The sequence below is a fragment of the Bos mutus genome, chromosome 4, assembly GCF_027580195.1.
Source record: "Bos mutus isolate GX-2022 chromosome 4, NWIPB_WYAK_1.1, whole genome shotgun sequence".
Lineage (NCBI taxonomy): Eukaryota > Metazoa > Chordata > Mammalia > Artiodactyla > Bovidae > Bos > Bos mutus.
In genome coordinates, this window is record NC_091620.1 from 105,642,813 (window position 1) to 105,656,976 (window position 14,164).

The 14,164-nt window shown below is 39.4% G+C and overlaps 1 non-coding gene across 1 annotated transcript; it reads right to left on the bottom strand.

Annotated features, from left to right (window-relative positions):
• Positions 1–1,395: 1,395 nt before the first annotated feature.
• Positions 1,396–1,500, bottom strand: LOC138987716 (U6 spliceosomal RNA). Its single transcript, XR_011464095.1, has one exon. It is a non-coding gene; the product is annotated as a U6 spliceosomal RNA (small nuclear RNA).
• Between the last annotated feature and the right edge of the window lie 12,664 nt (positions 1,501–14,164).

The following is a 14,164-nucleotide window of genomic DNA, read 5'->3' on the forward strand; positions in this document are numbered from 1 at the left end:
AACATTCAGAAAACTAAAATCATGGCATCTGGTCCCATCACTTCATGGCAGATAGATGGGGAAACAGTGGAAACGGTGTCAGACTTTATTTTTCGGGGCTGTAAAATCACTGCAGATGGTGATTGCAGCCATGAAAAGATGCTTACTCCTTGGAAGGAAAGTTATGACCAACCTAGATAGCATATTGAAAAGCAGAGACATTACTTTGCCAACAAAGGTCCGTCTCGTCAAGGCTATGGTTTTTCCACTGCTGGATCATGGAAAAAGCAAGAGAGTTCCAGAAAAGCATCTATTTTTGTTTTATTGACTATGCCAAAGGCTTTGACTGTGTAGATCATAATAAATTGTGGAAAATTCTGAAAGAGATGGGAATAGCAGACCACATGACCTGCCTCTTGAGAAATTTGTATGCAGGTCAGGAAGCAACAGTTAGAACTGGACATGGAACAACAGACTGGTTCCAAATAGGAAAAGGAGTACGTCAAGGCTGTATATTGTCACTCTGTTTATTTAACTTATACGCAGAGTACATCATGAGAAACGCTGGACTGGAAGAAACACAAGCTGGAATCAAGATTGCCAGGAGAAATATCAATAACCTCAGATATGCAGATGACACCATCCTTATGGCAGAAAGTGAAGAGGAACTAAAAAGCCTCTTGATGAAAGTGAAAGTGGAGAGTGAAAAACGAAGATCATGGCATCCAGTCCCATCACTTCATGGGAAATAGATGGGGAAACAGTGGAAACAGTGTCAGACTTTATTTTTCTGGGCTCCAAAATCACTGCAGATGGTGACTGCAGCCATGAAATTAAAAGACGCTTACTCCTTGGAAGAAAAGTTATGACCAACCTAGATAGCATATTCAAAAGCAGAGACATTACTTTGCCAACAAAGGTTCACCTAGTCAAGGCTATGGTTTTTCCTGTGGTCATGTATAGATGTGAGAGTTGGACTGTGAAGAAGGCTGAGTGCTGAAGAATTGATGCTTTTGAACTGTGGTGTTGGAGAAGACTCTTGAGAGTCCCTTGGACTGCAAGGAGATCCAACCAGTCCATTCTGAAGGAGATCAGCCCTGGGATTTCTTTGGAAGGAATGATGCTAAAGCTGAAACTCCAGTACTTTGGCCACCTCATGCAAAGAGTTGACTTATTGGAAAAGACCCTGATGCTGGGAGGGATTGGGGCCAGGAGGAGAAGGGGATGACAGAGGATGAGATGGCTGGATGGCATCACCGACTCGATGGACGTGAGTCTGAGTGAACTCTAGGAGTTGGTGATGGACAGGGAGGCCTGGCGTGCTGTGATTCATGGGGTTGCAAAGAGTCGGACACAACTGAGCGACTGAACTGAACTGAATAGCAGTGTATGAGGGTTCTAATTTCTCCACTTCCTCTCCAGTGCTTGTTCTTCATGAGTTGGTATCATCCTTGCACAGGGGTAATGCTAATCTCCTCTGTAACATTCCAATTTTAGTACATGTGCCACCCAAGCAAGAACTTACACATCTTTCTATTATACATACATGAAATGATCGGAGAAGGCAATGGCACCCACTCCAGTACTCTTGCCTGGAAAATCCCATGGACGGAAGGGCCTGGTGGGCTGCATCCATGGGGTCGCTAGGAGTTGGACACGACTGAGCAACTTCACTTTATTTTTTCACTTTCATGCATTGAAAAAGGAAATGGCCACCCACTCCAGTGTTCTTGCCTGGAGAATCCCAGGGACGGGGGAACCTGGTGGGCTGCTGTCTATGGGGTCGCACAGAGTCAGACACAACTGAAGCGACTTAGCAGCAGCATATGAAGTGATATCCCATTATGGTTTTGATTTACCATTTGTGTACCTTTTTTGGAGACATGTCTGTTCAGATCCTTTCTGATTTTTTAATTAGTTTGTCTTTTTGAGTTCTGAGAGTCCTTTATATACTCTAGATACAAGTCCCTTATTAGATATATGATTTGCAAATATTTTCTCCTATTCAGTGGGCTGTCCTTCCACTTTCTTGATTATGTTCCTTGCAGTACAAAAGTGTTAGTTTTGATAAAGTCCAATTAGTCAATTTTTTTCTTTTGTTTCTTATACTTTTGTTTTTATATTTTAAAAAACCACTGCCAAATTCCAGGTAACAGATCTATGCCCATGTTTTCTTCTAAGAGTGCCATAATTTCAGCTCTTACATTTAGGTCTGTGATGCACTTTTACTTAATTTTTGTATATGATGTGAGATATAGGTCCAACTTTATTTTTCTTTTTGCATGCAGATATTCAGTTGCCCCAGTCTCATTTATTGAAAAGATTATTCTTTCCCCCATTTAATTTTTTTGGTACATGTGTCAAAACTCAACTGCCTATAAATGGAGGGTTTATTTATAAACCCTGGACTCTCAGTTCACTCCCCTGACCCAGACGTGTGTCCTTCTGCCAGTGCCACACTGTCTGGATTACTGTAGCTTTACAGCCAGTTTTGAAGTTGGGAAATTTAAGCCCTCCAACTTACAGCTCTGTTCTTTTCCAAGATCATTTTGACTCTTTCAGTTTCCTTGAATCCCCATATGAATTTTAGAACAGCTTGTCAATTTTTGCAAAGAAACCAAGTCTGAGATTGATAAGGATTACTTTGAATTAGATCAATTGAGGGAGAAGAATTCAAGAATTCAATCTGTAGATCAACTGTTAGACGATGACACATGTACAGAAAATGTCCTTTTATTTATTTTAGTCCTCATTAATCATTTTCAACAATGTTTTAAAGATTACTGAGTGTAAGTTTCACACTTTTGTAAAACCTATCCTAAGTATTTTATTCTTTTTAAGCTATTGTAAAAAAAAAAGTCTGAATTTCATTTTAAGATTACTCATTGCTAGTGTACAGAACTATAATTAGTCATTTTAAATTGAGGTACATAGATTTATAATATCATATATTAGTTTCATGTGTACAACATGGTGACTCAAAATTTTCATAGATGATACTCCAATCAATTTTATTATAAAAATATTGGCTATACTCCCTGTGGTGTACAATACATCCTTACAGGTCATTTTATACATAGTAGTTTGTACTTAGTCCCCTGCCCCTGTCTACAATTGATTTTTGTATATTAATATTATAACCTATATTTTTTCTGAATTTCTACTAGTTTTTAGTGGATTGCTTCAGTTCAGTTCAGTTCAGTTCAGTCGCTGTCATGTCTGACTCTTTGCGACCCCATGAATCACAGCACGCCAGGCCTCCCTGTCCATCACCAACTCCCAGAGTCCACCCAAACTTATGTCCATGGAGTCAATGATGCCATCCAGCCATCTCATCCTCTGTCGTCTCCTTCTCCTCCTGCCCCCAATCCCTCCCAGCATCAGGGTCTTTTCCAATGAGTCAACTCTTTGCATGAGGTGGCCAAAGTATTGGAGTTTCAGCCTCAGCATCAGTCCTTCCAATGAACACCCAGGACTGATCTCCTTTAGGATGGACTGGTTGGATTGCTTAGGATTTTCTAAATACAAAATCATGACATCTGTGAATAGAAACAGTTTTACTTCTTGTTTTCCAACCTTGAAATAGTTTTACTTCTTGTTTTCCAATCTTGAAGACTTTCATTTCACTTTCTTGGTAAAATCCACTGACTAGAATCTCTAGCACAATGTAGACTAGAAGTGATGAGAACAAACATCTTTGTCTTGTTCCTGACTTCAGGGGGAAAGTTTTCAGTCTTTCATCAGCAAGTGTGATATTAGCTGTGGACTTGATACCCTTTATTGGATTGAGAAAGTTCCCCTCTATTCCTAATTTTTAAAGTGACTTTATCATGAAAGGGTATTGGATTATTTCAAATAGGTTTGCTGCATCTATTCAGATATCCCTGGGTCGGGAAGATCTCCTGGAGAAGGGAATGGCAATCCACTCCAGTATTCTTGCCTGGAAAATTCCATGGACAGAGGATCCTGGTGGGCTACAGTCCATAGGGTCACAAAGAGTCAGAAATGACTGAGTGACTAACACTTTCTCTTTTCACTATTCAGATGATAATGTGAGATTTTGTTCTTTATTATTACATATTGGGCTCCCCAGGTGGCTCAGTGGTAAAGAATTCACCCACCAATGCAGGAGATGTGGGTTCGATCCCTGGGCCAAAAAGATCCCCTGGAGGAGGAAATGGTTACTCACTCCAGTAGTCTTGCCTAGAAAAATCCCATGGACAGAGAAGCCTGGTGGACTCCCATGAGATCACAAAGAGTCAGATACAACTGAGCATACAGCACATAAACACACACACATTACACAGATTTTCAGATGTAAAAACCAACTTTGCATTAATTCCACTTGGTCATGGTGTATATATATAATTCTTTTAATATGTTCCCATATCTGGTTGGCTATACTTTGTTGAAGATTGTATCTATATTCATAAAAATATTGGCCCATAGTTTTCCTTTCTTGTCATGTCCTTGTCTGGATTTTGCATCAGCATAAAAGTGATCCCATAAAATGAGTTGAAATTGTTCACTCCTCTTCTGTTTTTTGGAAGAATTCATGGAGAAGTGGTATTAATTCTTTAAATGTTTTATTAAATTAACCAGTAAAACTTCCAGGCCTAGACTTTTCTTTGTGCATAGTTTTGGCTAAATTTACTTTTTGTTACAGGTCTATTCAGATTTTGTATTTTTTATTGAGTCAGTTTTGGTAGTCTGTATCTTTGTAGTAATTGGTCTGTTTAATCTAATTAATCCAATTATAGGCATACAATTGTCCATATTACTTCTGTTTAATCCTTTTTTATTTCTGTAAAGTTGATAGTGATGTCCACTTTCATTTCTAATTTTAATAGGTTGAGTCCTCTCTTTTTTCCTTGTTCAGTCTAGGCAACATAGAACCCTTGGTTGCTTAACACTGGCTGTCATAGTGGCAGAATTAACCCATTCAACTGAAACACTACAACCACTCAACTTGTGCTCTGATAGTCGCATTTGGCTTGGCAATCTTGTCCCAGGATTCTGAGGATACTGTCAATGACCAAGTTAAACTGGAATTACAGTAATTTGGTCTTATTAATATAGTGAACATTCATTCATTGTTCAGAAGCTTTGGTGAGCACCATGGTTCCTAAACTCTGTTCTAAATCACTTCAGAGTACCACAAAAAATTCACAAGAGCCCTGCAAGATATTTTAAAATTTCTAGGGAAATATAGCAGTATTTCTTACACAAACTATTACTAACAAGTTGTGCGGATATAAATATTTAATAAATAAGATGATTAAGACATTTTTTTGGCTTATAAATACTATGAAAAAATTATCAAATCACTGTGACTTGAGAAAATTTTGCAACCTCTGGACTATTTATTTTGTTTTTCCCCACAGCCTTATTAAGGATAACTGCATGGGTTTTATTAAACTTTTTGAAATATTAAAAAGAGTTCCAAGAACCTTTCTAACCTCATGAGCCACAAGTTGGTAACTGATAGATGAAGGTGTCTCTAAAATCACATGAATAGGACAAAACTGTGTATTATTTGTAAGTACATGCTCCATGGTGATATCATTATGGTGATATAATACCTCTTGCTCTTGCTCACATTTCCCAAAGATATTTTTCTAGAGGTAGAGAAGGAGCAAAAGAGGCAATTAACTTACTGTGTTGCATTTGGGGAACACTTCGTCTATTATACAAAAATTGATTTAGGATATACCGTGTGCCAGACATGGTGAACAAAACAAAGACGCCCTGACTAATATTCTAAAATCTAAACACTTAATGTAATAAGAGTGAGGTATGGTGCTTTAAAAAAGATGGTCAGGAAAGGGGTCAGATATGGGACACTTAAGTAAATATGTGAATGAAGAGACAGAGAGCAATGCAGATAACTGGAGAGGGTTCCAGGGCTTCCTAGGTGGCTCAGTGGTAAAGAATTCACCGGCCAGTACAGGAAATGCAAGAGATGCTGGTTTGATCCCTGAGTTGGGAAGATCCCCTGGAGGAGGAAATAGCAACCCACTCTAGTACTCTTGCCTGGAGAATCCAATGGACAGAGAAGTCTGGTGGGCTACAGTTCAATGGGTCACAAAAAGTCAGACACAACTGAGCACACAGCGTCAAGCAGAGGTTTCCAGCAGGTGCAAAGGTCAGAGTATGTTCTGCAGTCTAGGTAGGAGTGTACATCATCTAGCCTTTGTCTCTGGGCAAGTATGTTCCTAGCCTCCTCCCACCCAAGGGGTGCAGTACACAGAACATCGCACAGAGTCCTACCCCTGCCAACCTCCTGCTCTTCCTTCCTTGCTTTCTCCCTTCCTATCTTCCCTCCCTCTGTCCTTTCTTCTTTCTTCCACCAAATGCTTACTGAAAGTCTACTGTACACCATCCATTATTCTTGGTACTTTAGGACCCAGCAGTAAACAAAACAGACATGGCCCCAACTTGCTTGAAATTTACAGACCAGCAAACTAGGGTCATTTGTAAACAAATAAACAACCCAAAAATCCCAAGTGTGGTAAGTATTAAAAACTTGTTCAGTGAACCTGGCCCAAATTAAGAGATAAATATTTGACCAATGAATCAATGTTCGAATGAATGAACAAATGAAGAGATGAATTGACTTTAAGATGTTATTACTCTGAGATTTTTACCAAAGCAGGATAATTAGAATTTTTTGTCTGATTCTCATTTTCTATTTCTATATTGCTACAAATGAAAAATGTTGAGTAAGAATTCAACTAAATCTGTCAGTCAAAAAACTTCACAAGAAAATCAATTAACTAGCTCAAAATCATTTCTGTACTTTCAGAAAAAAAGAAAGCAGCTGCCTGGTGATATTTTTAATTGAATTCAGAAGCTATTACCTACGAGAACCTTTACTTTATTCTTACCCAGTCAATCGAAAACAATTTAAGCAAAGCAGAATCTGTTTTCTTTTAAGCTTCAACTGAGCTGAGAGCTGCCATGCCAGGTTTCACCCAGTGTGAATTTCAGGAACTGAATGATAAATGCCAGTAAATGAAACCTTTTCCTAGAATGCCAGCAGGACTGCTTTAACCAAGGCTAGGCTACTAGGCAACAATCTAAGAAAACCAATATTCTGTTGCTAATTACCCATCTAAAAGGCTAGAGAGCAAATTATAGAAAGAAGCAATCTTCTTAATAATTCCCCAATTACTCCACCCTGGATCATCTCTTACTCGTGAAAGGGTGAATATTGTAGTTTCAGAAAATCTCAGTTCTCATTAAAGTGAGAATTAGAGAGATTGCCTCCCTGAAAGAAATGGGCTTAATAGTTCTATGCAAACACCCTACCCTCCGTATGAAAGTTAAAGTGTTAGTCCCTCAGTCATGCTCGACTCTTTGTGACCCCATGCATGGACTGTAGTCTGCCAGGCTCCTCTGTCCATGGGATTCTCCAAGCAAGAATACTGGAATGGGTAGCCATTCCCTTTTCCAGGGGATCTTCCTGACCCAGGGATTGAACCTGGGTCTCCTGCATTGCAGGCAGATTCTTCACTATCTGAGCCACCAGGGAAGCCACACCTCCACGTAGTATTTACAAAAGCTGTGGGTGAGAGTGACAGAGAGGGAAGGCTTCTGGAGGCTGAAGTGGTGGGAGCCATGGAGCTCAAATTGATGTGAATACTGTCAGTCACAATGCAATCTGGTCTCTACTGGCTCATCTGTTTGTTCATTATATATGAACAAGACAGAAAAGCTTAAGTCGAATGAGGGAGTCGTGTGAGAAATTGGTTGAGGGAGTCGTGTGAGAAATTGGTACACAAATAAACAAGATGGTCAAATATAACTGTGCCTTGAAGAAAATTTCCAAGGTGATGTGACAGAAAGTAACTTTAGAAGACTTGTTTACTAAAGTGGTTAAGAAAGGCCTTCAGGCCATTTTTCTAAGAGACATATTTTTCTATTTTCTATTTTTCTAAGAGACATATGTATTACATATGTCCTCTGTGTTCTTTTTAAATAGGGCATAACCATGCTGCTGTCAAATTGGCTGGTGTAGACACCCAACAAGTGGTTCTTTTCCAGCCAACTCATCACGAGTCTATGGAAAGGAAGGGAATGGGGGTAGGTCTTAACACAACGACTGGAATTAGCCAATACAAGATACAGGGGGGAAAGTCGCTTCCTCCTTTATGACCATCGCTAGGCAAAATAATTCCTCAGAATTACTAAAAAACCAAGAATAATAAAGAAAAAAAATTTTTAAGTTGGATTTAAAAAAAAGTTCAAAGGTTTTGTTTTTAGAAAGACACCTTTTAGGAAATTAAAAAGCAGACCACAGACTGGGAGAAAATATCTAATATGTACCAAAAATATTATGTGTGTGCATACTCAATATATATATATATATGTATAAATACATGTTGTTGCTTAGTTTCTTGGTTGTGTCCAACTCTTTGCAACTCCATAGACTATAGCCCGCCAGGCTCCTCTGTCTATGGGATTCTTCAGGCAAGAATACTGGAGTGGGTTGCCATTCTCTTTTCCAGGGATCTTCTGGACCCAGAGACCGAATCCACACCTCTTACACTGGCAGGTGGATTCTTTAGTACTGAAGCGCCTGTAAATACATATATGTGCATGCACATACAACATATAGGATGTGTGTGTTTCATATGTCATATATATCTGGAAAAGGACACATAAAGAACATATAATGAACTCTTAAATATTAATAATTAGAAGATAACTCAAATTTTAATTGGACAAAAGATTGAAACAGGTACTTCACCAAAAATGATAGAAAATGGCCTATAGCACTCAAAAAGATGTTCAACAGCATTAGTCATCAGAGAATTACAAATTAAAACCACAGTGAGATTCCCCTTTCCACCCACTGTAATGGCTAAGATGAAAAAGAGTAACCACACCAAGTGTCGGTAAGCACGTGGAAAAATGAACGCATACACTGCTGGGGCACACACAGACTTGCATAAAATGTTCATGAGAGTTTTATTTCAAATAGTGAATAACTAGGAACAGTCTTTGGAGAAGGAAATGGAAACCCACTCCAGTATTTCTGCCTGAAAAATTCCACGGGTGGAGGAGCTTGGTGGTCTACACTCCATGGAGTCAGAAAGACTCAAACATGACTGAACACGTACGCACAACAACAACAGGAGCAGTCTTACTACCCAGCACAGACGGGTGGATAAACAGAGTGGAATACTACTCGGCAATAAAGTGAACTACATCCAATTACATGGATGACTCTGCAAAACACGCTGAGTAAAATGGGCCAGGCACAAAAGCACATGCTGTGTGATGCCACTTGCAGGAAATTCTAGAAAAAAGAAAATCCAGTCTATAGCAGTAAAGAGCAGATTAGTGGTGGCCTGGGCTGTGGATCATAGCAGACTGACCACCAAAAGGCACGAGGGACAATTTTGCGGGGATGGACGTGTTCTACATCTTGACCGTGGCTGTGGTCACACAGACGTGTACATCTGTCAAAACTCTAAGAATGTCCCCTTAAAAGGATCACATTTTATTGTATAGGAATAATAATATAGTGGGCTTTGACTCGAGGTGATTTTTAAGATGGGTTCTTTCAAAAAGTGATTTTAGTGTTTCCTTATAGCATGGGTGGAGGCATGTCATTCATTAGATCAGTTCACAAAATTGGAGGTTAGAAAGTTAGGCAAACATGGAGCCAATGTAACAACCATAGCCCCAAAATATTCTCTGACATGGTTTTATCAAATTTACTGTACCAGTCGTGAAAGATGCTCCATAAAGAAAAATCTCTGGTCCAGTAAACTGTAGAAAAAACTGAATATTCTACAGATTCACATTATAACATTACCATAAATATGATTCTGAAAATCCCAAAGTGAGTAAATATTTATTATACCAGCCTTTTTAAACTTATTTTATCAAGAAATATCTAGTGGGACATGGCTTTCAAATGCTAAATTACTTGACCAATGTCAATCTGGAAGGAAGTTTCTTAAGAGTTTTTAATTATCAATATGTATTTTAAATCTCAAAGCATGTTTTAGTATGTAGCATTTTCCACATGTATTTGAGCATAGTGTTCTATTTTCAACTGCATCTTGCAAAAATTAGTATTCTATTTTCTTCCAAAAACAGCTTTCTAGGGTTCCTCCAAAGAGCTTGGTCCTTGCCTCTATCCTCCTTACAAGCAACTTAGTAGCTGTAGTATTAGTCACTCACTCATGTCTAACTCTTACTACCCTATGGAGTGCCGCCCAGAAGGCTCTTTGTCCATGGATATCTCCAAGCAAGAATACTGGAGTGGGTAGCCATTCCCTTCTCCAGGGGATCTTCCCGACCCAGGGATCGGATGAACCCAGGTCTCTTGCATTGAAGGCAGATTCTTTACCATCCAAGCAACCAGGGAAACCCACAAACAACTTCACTGAATGGCAAATATAGGATTGTCAAATTTTCAGATGACACAAATAAGTTTCTTAAGAGGATAAGCAATACTATAAAATTTGAATTCACTAAGATCTGGATAGGCGAGATTGATGAAATTTAAAACTACAGAATTTGAAAATTCAATTAAGTGTATATATGTTTATGGGGACAGATGGAAGCAGGCTTTGGAGTTTTACTTGACAATAAACTTAACCAAAAGTACAATATTGTGTCAAAAACCAATTCAACCTTAGTCTACTCAAGAGAATGGTGTCAACAATAATAAGAGAACCATTGTAGGTGAGTACAACTATAGAATTACAAGATGGTCAAAGGACCAGAAATGTCAAAGGAGAGTGTTCAGATTTGGTGGGGGTGGCAGAGAATGTATATGTAGAATGGTACTTGCCTACGAATATGAGGAGAAACTTCAGGGAAAGTTATTCAAGTATCTTGATTGCCAGCATCTAGACCTATTTTTAAAAGCTCTGATTTGAATCACAACAAACTGTGGAAAATTCTTAAAGAGATGGGAATACCAGGCCACCTTACCTTCCTCTTGAGAAATCTCTATGCGGGTCAGGAAGCAACAGTTAGAACTGGACATAGGGCAATGAACTGGTTCAAAATTGGGAAAAGAGTATGTCAAGGCTATATACTGTCACCTTGCTTATTTAACTTACATGCAGAGTACATTATGCGAAATGCCAGGCTGCATGAAGCACAAGCTGGAATCAAGATTGCTGGGAGAAATATCAATAACTTCAGATATGTACATACCTCCACTCTTATGGCAGAAAGTGAAGAGGAACTAAAGAGCCTCTTGATGAAAGTAAAAGAGGAGAGTGAAAAAGTTGGCTTAGAACTCAATATTCAAAAACCTAAGATCATGGCATCCGTCCCATCACTTCATGGCAAATAGATGGGAAACAATGAAAACACTGACAGACTTTATTTTGGGGGGTTCCAAAATCACTGCAAATGGTGACTGCAGCCATGAAATTAAAAGATGCTTGTTCCTTGGGAGAAAAGCTGTGACAAATCTAGACAGTATATTAAAAAGCAGAGACATTACTTTGCTGACAAAGGTCCATCTAGTCAAAGCTATGGTTTTTCCAGTAGTTGTGTATGGATGTGAGAGTTGGACCCTAAAGAAAGCTGAGCACTGAAGCATTGATGCTTTTGAACTGTGGTGTTGGAGAAGAGTCTTCAGAGTCTCTTGGACTGCAAGGAGATCAAAGCAGTTAATCTTAAAGGAAATCAGTCCTGAATATTCATTGGAAAGACTGATGCTGAAACTGAAGCTTCAATAATTTGGCCACCTGATGTGAAGAACTAAGACCTTGATGCTGGGAAAGACTGAAGGCAGGAGGAGAAGGGGGCGACAGAGGATGAGATCATTGGATGGCATCTCCTACTCGATGGGCATGAGTTTGAGCAAACTCTGGTAGTTAGTGATAGACAGGGAAGCCTGGCATGCTGCAGTCCATGGAGTTGCAAAGAGTCAGACACAACTGAGCAACTGAACTGAACTGAATTGTACCTAACCAGGAGAAGGCAATGGCACCCCACTCCAGTACACTTGCCTGGAAAATCCCATGGATGGAGGAGTCTGGTAGGCTGCAGTCCATGGGGTTGCTAGGAGTCGGACATGACTGAGCAACTTCACTTTCACTTTTCACTTTCATGCATTGGAGAAGGCAATGGCACCCCACTCCAGTACTCTTGCCTGGAAAATCCCATGGATGGAGGAGCCTGGTAGGCTGCAGTCCATGGGGTTGCTAGGAGTCGGACATGACTGAGCAACTTCACTTTCACTTTTCACTTTCATGCATTGGAGAAGGAAATGGCAACCCACTCCAGTGTTCTTGCCTGGAGAATCCCAGGGACGGGGGAGCCTGGTGGGCTGCCATCTCTGGGGTCGCACAGAGTCGGACACGACTGAAGTGACTTAGCAGCAGCAGCAGCAGAGGTCAAAATATTGTTGTGTCAGAATATCCACTCATAGTTGTTAACAGAATTAACGTGAACACAGGAAAGAATAATCATGTTGGGAAGGGAGAGAAGGTTAAGGAAGGAGGTGGAGACAAGATGAAAAATTCATTCAAATCTAACTCAATTTATTTTTCTGATGTGACCTCTAATTTGCCAACTTTAGATTTGGTTTCGATGCTAACCTTTTTCAGTAATTAAAGTTTGAGTGTTTAAGGAAAAACAATGCCTTTGACTACCAGCAAGACTTTAGGAAAATGTCACTGTGACGGCAAGTTATTTTTCACCTGCATAGTAAACTTTTTGAATGGTGAAAAATCAATACTTCAACAATTCTTGCAGGTGTTGTTTGTTTGATATGTCTCATGTCAGCTGGAAACAACAGTTTAAATACTACTTTAATGAGAAAAATTGCCCATGGCTGGTCTGGTTTTGCCTTAAATGGATTTGTAGCTGATTGGTGACTGATGTTTGCTTTAAACATTTTTTGACAGACAAATCCATTATTTGTGGCCACTTTTTCCAAGGTCCATGGAGAAATTAGCTTTAATTACTCCACTGATTGGAGGACCATAGCAAATCTTCTTTTCTTAAGAAAGAAAGGCAAACACTACTAGTCACTGGTTTTGAGCAATTCTTTCATAAATCAAAATACTGAAGCTTGTGAATCAAACCATTAGATAGCTTTTTTTGAAGGACAAAGTATATTATATTAACCTTTCCTCCTCAATACGGAGGCAGAAAAGAAATAGTTTCCTTAAATCTTGTGTCAAAATATTGAAATAAAATGTGGACATCTCAGACATTCAGATATTTCAGGTATACATCTAATAAAACTGTGGCCTCCCACCTCCTTTCAAATTGACAAAGGGTATAAGATCTCTAACTGCTAGCATCCTGAAAATATGGTGTCCATTAGCAGCCAAGGATGTAGTATAACCCAGAAAAACTCATTTAAAAGAAAACAGAAAATTTCTTGGCAGTCCAGTGGTTAGGACTCCATACTTCCACTGCAGAGGGCCTGGGTTTGATCTTTGGTCAGAAAATTAAGATCCCATTAAGAAAAGCAAAAGACAAATTAAAAAGAAGAAGAAAAGACATTAGTGGACAGGGAAAAAGAGACCATCCAAAAATTAGAGGCTCTCATCACTATTCCTACTTTCTCCATGCAATTTCTGGGTTTGTTCTCTAATAGCAACTTGATAGTCCTCTATTCTGTTACTCATCACCTCCAGGCGAGACAGCCCTTCCTCTCAGAGTATGAATCCTACCATTTGGCTGATTCTAGACATGGTCAGTGACAGCCTGTGCCCACCCCATAACACCATGGGTCAGAAGGACTATCATGACTCTGTCTTATCCAGCTCAGTTTTCTTAGAGTGAAACTTATACCGTAAGGTTCCATCCAGATTTGTAAATAACCATCTTCTTCCTCATCTGAATGTCTGGTTAATTCACCTTGAGATGTTGGTCATGACTCCCCTTGACATTTGTAATGTTTCGAGAGGAAATGCTTATACTGAACTAACTATGGAAACCATCTGGGAGGAACAATGTTTGAAAAGCACAGCACTTTTCAAAATAATATCATGGCAGGCTTCCCAGCTCACAGCCACAACATCCTGTGGAATCAACAAAGCAATTTAAAAAGCCCAAAACTCATCATCTCCAGGGGAGACACCCCTTCCTCTCAGAGTATGAATCCTACCATTTGTTCTTTCAATTAGAACAATTCTGTGGAGGTGGAGGGCAACAAAGCTTCTCTTCCTAGACTCTAGAATACTGGTCT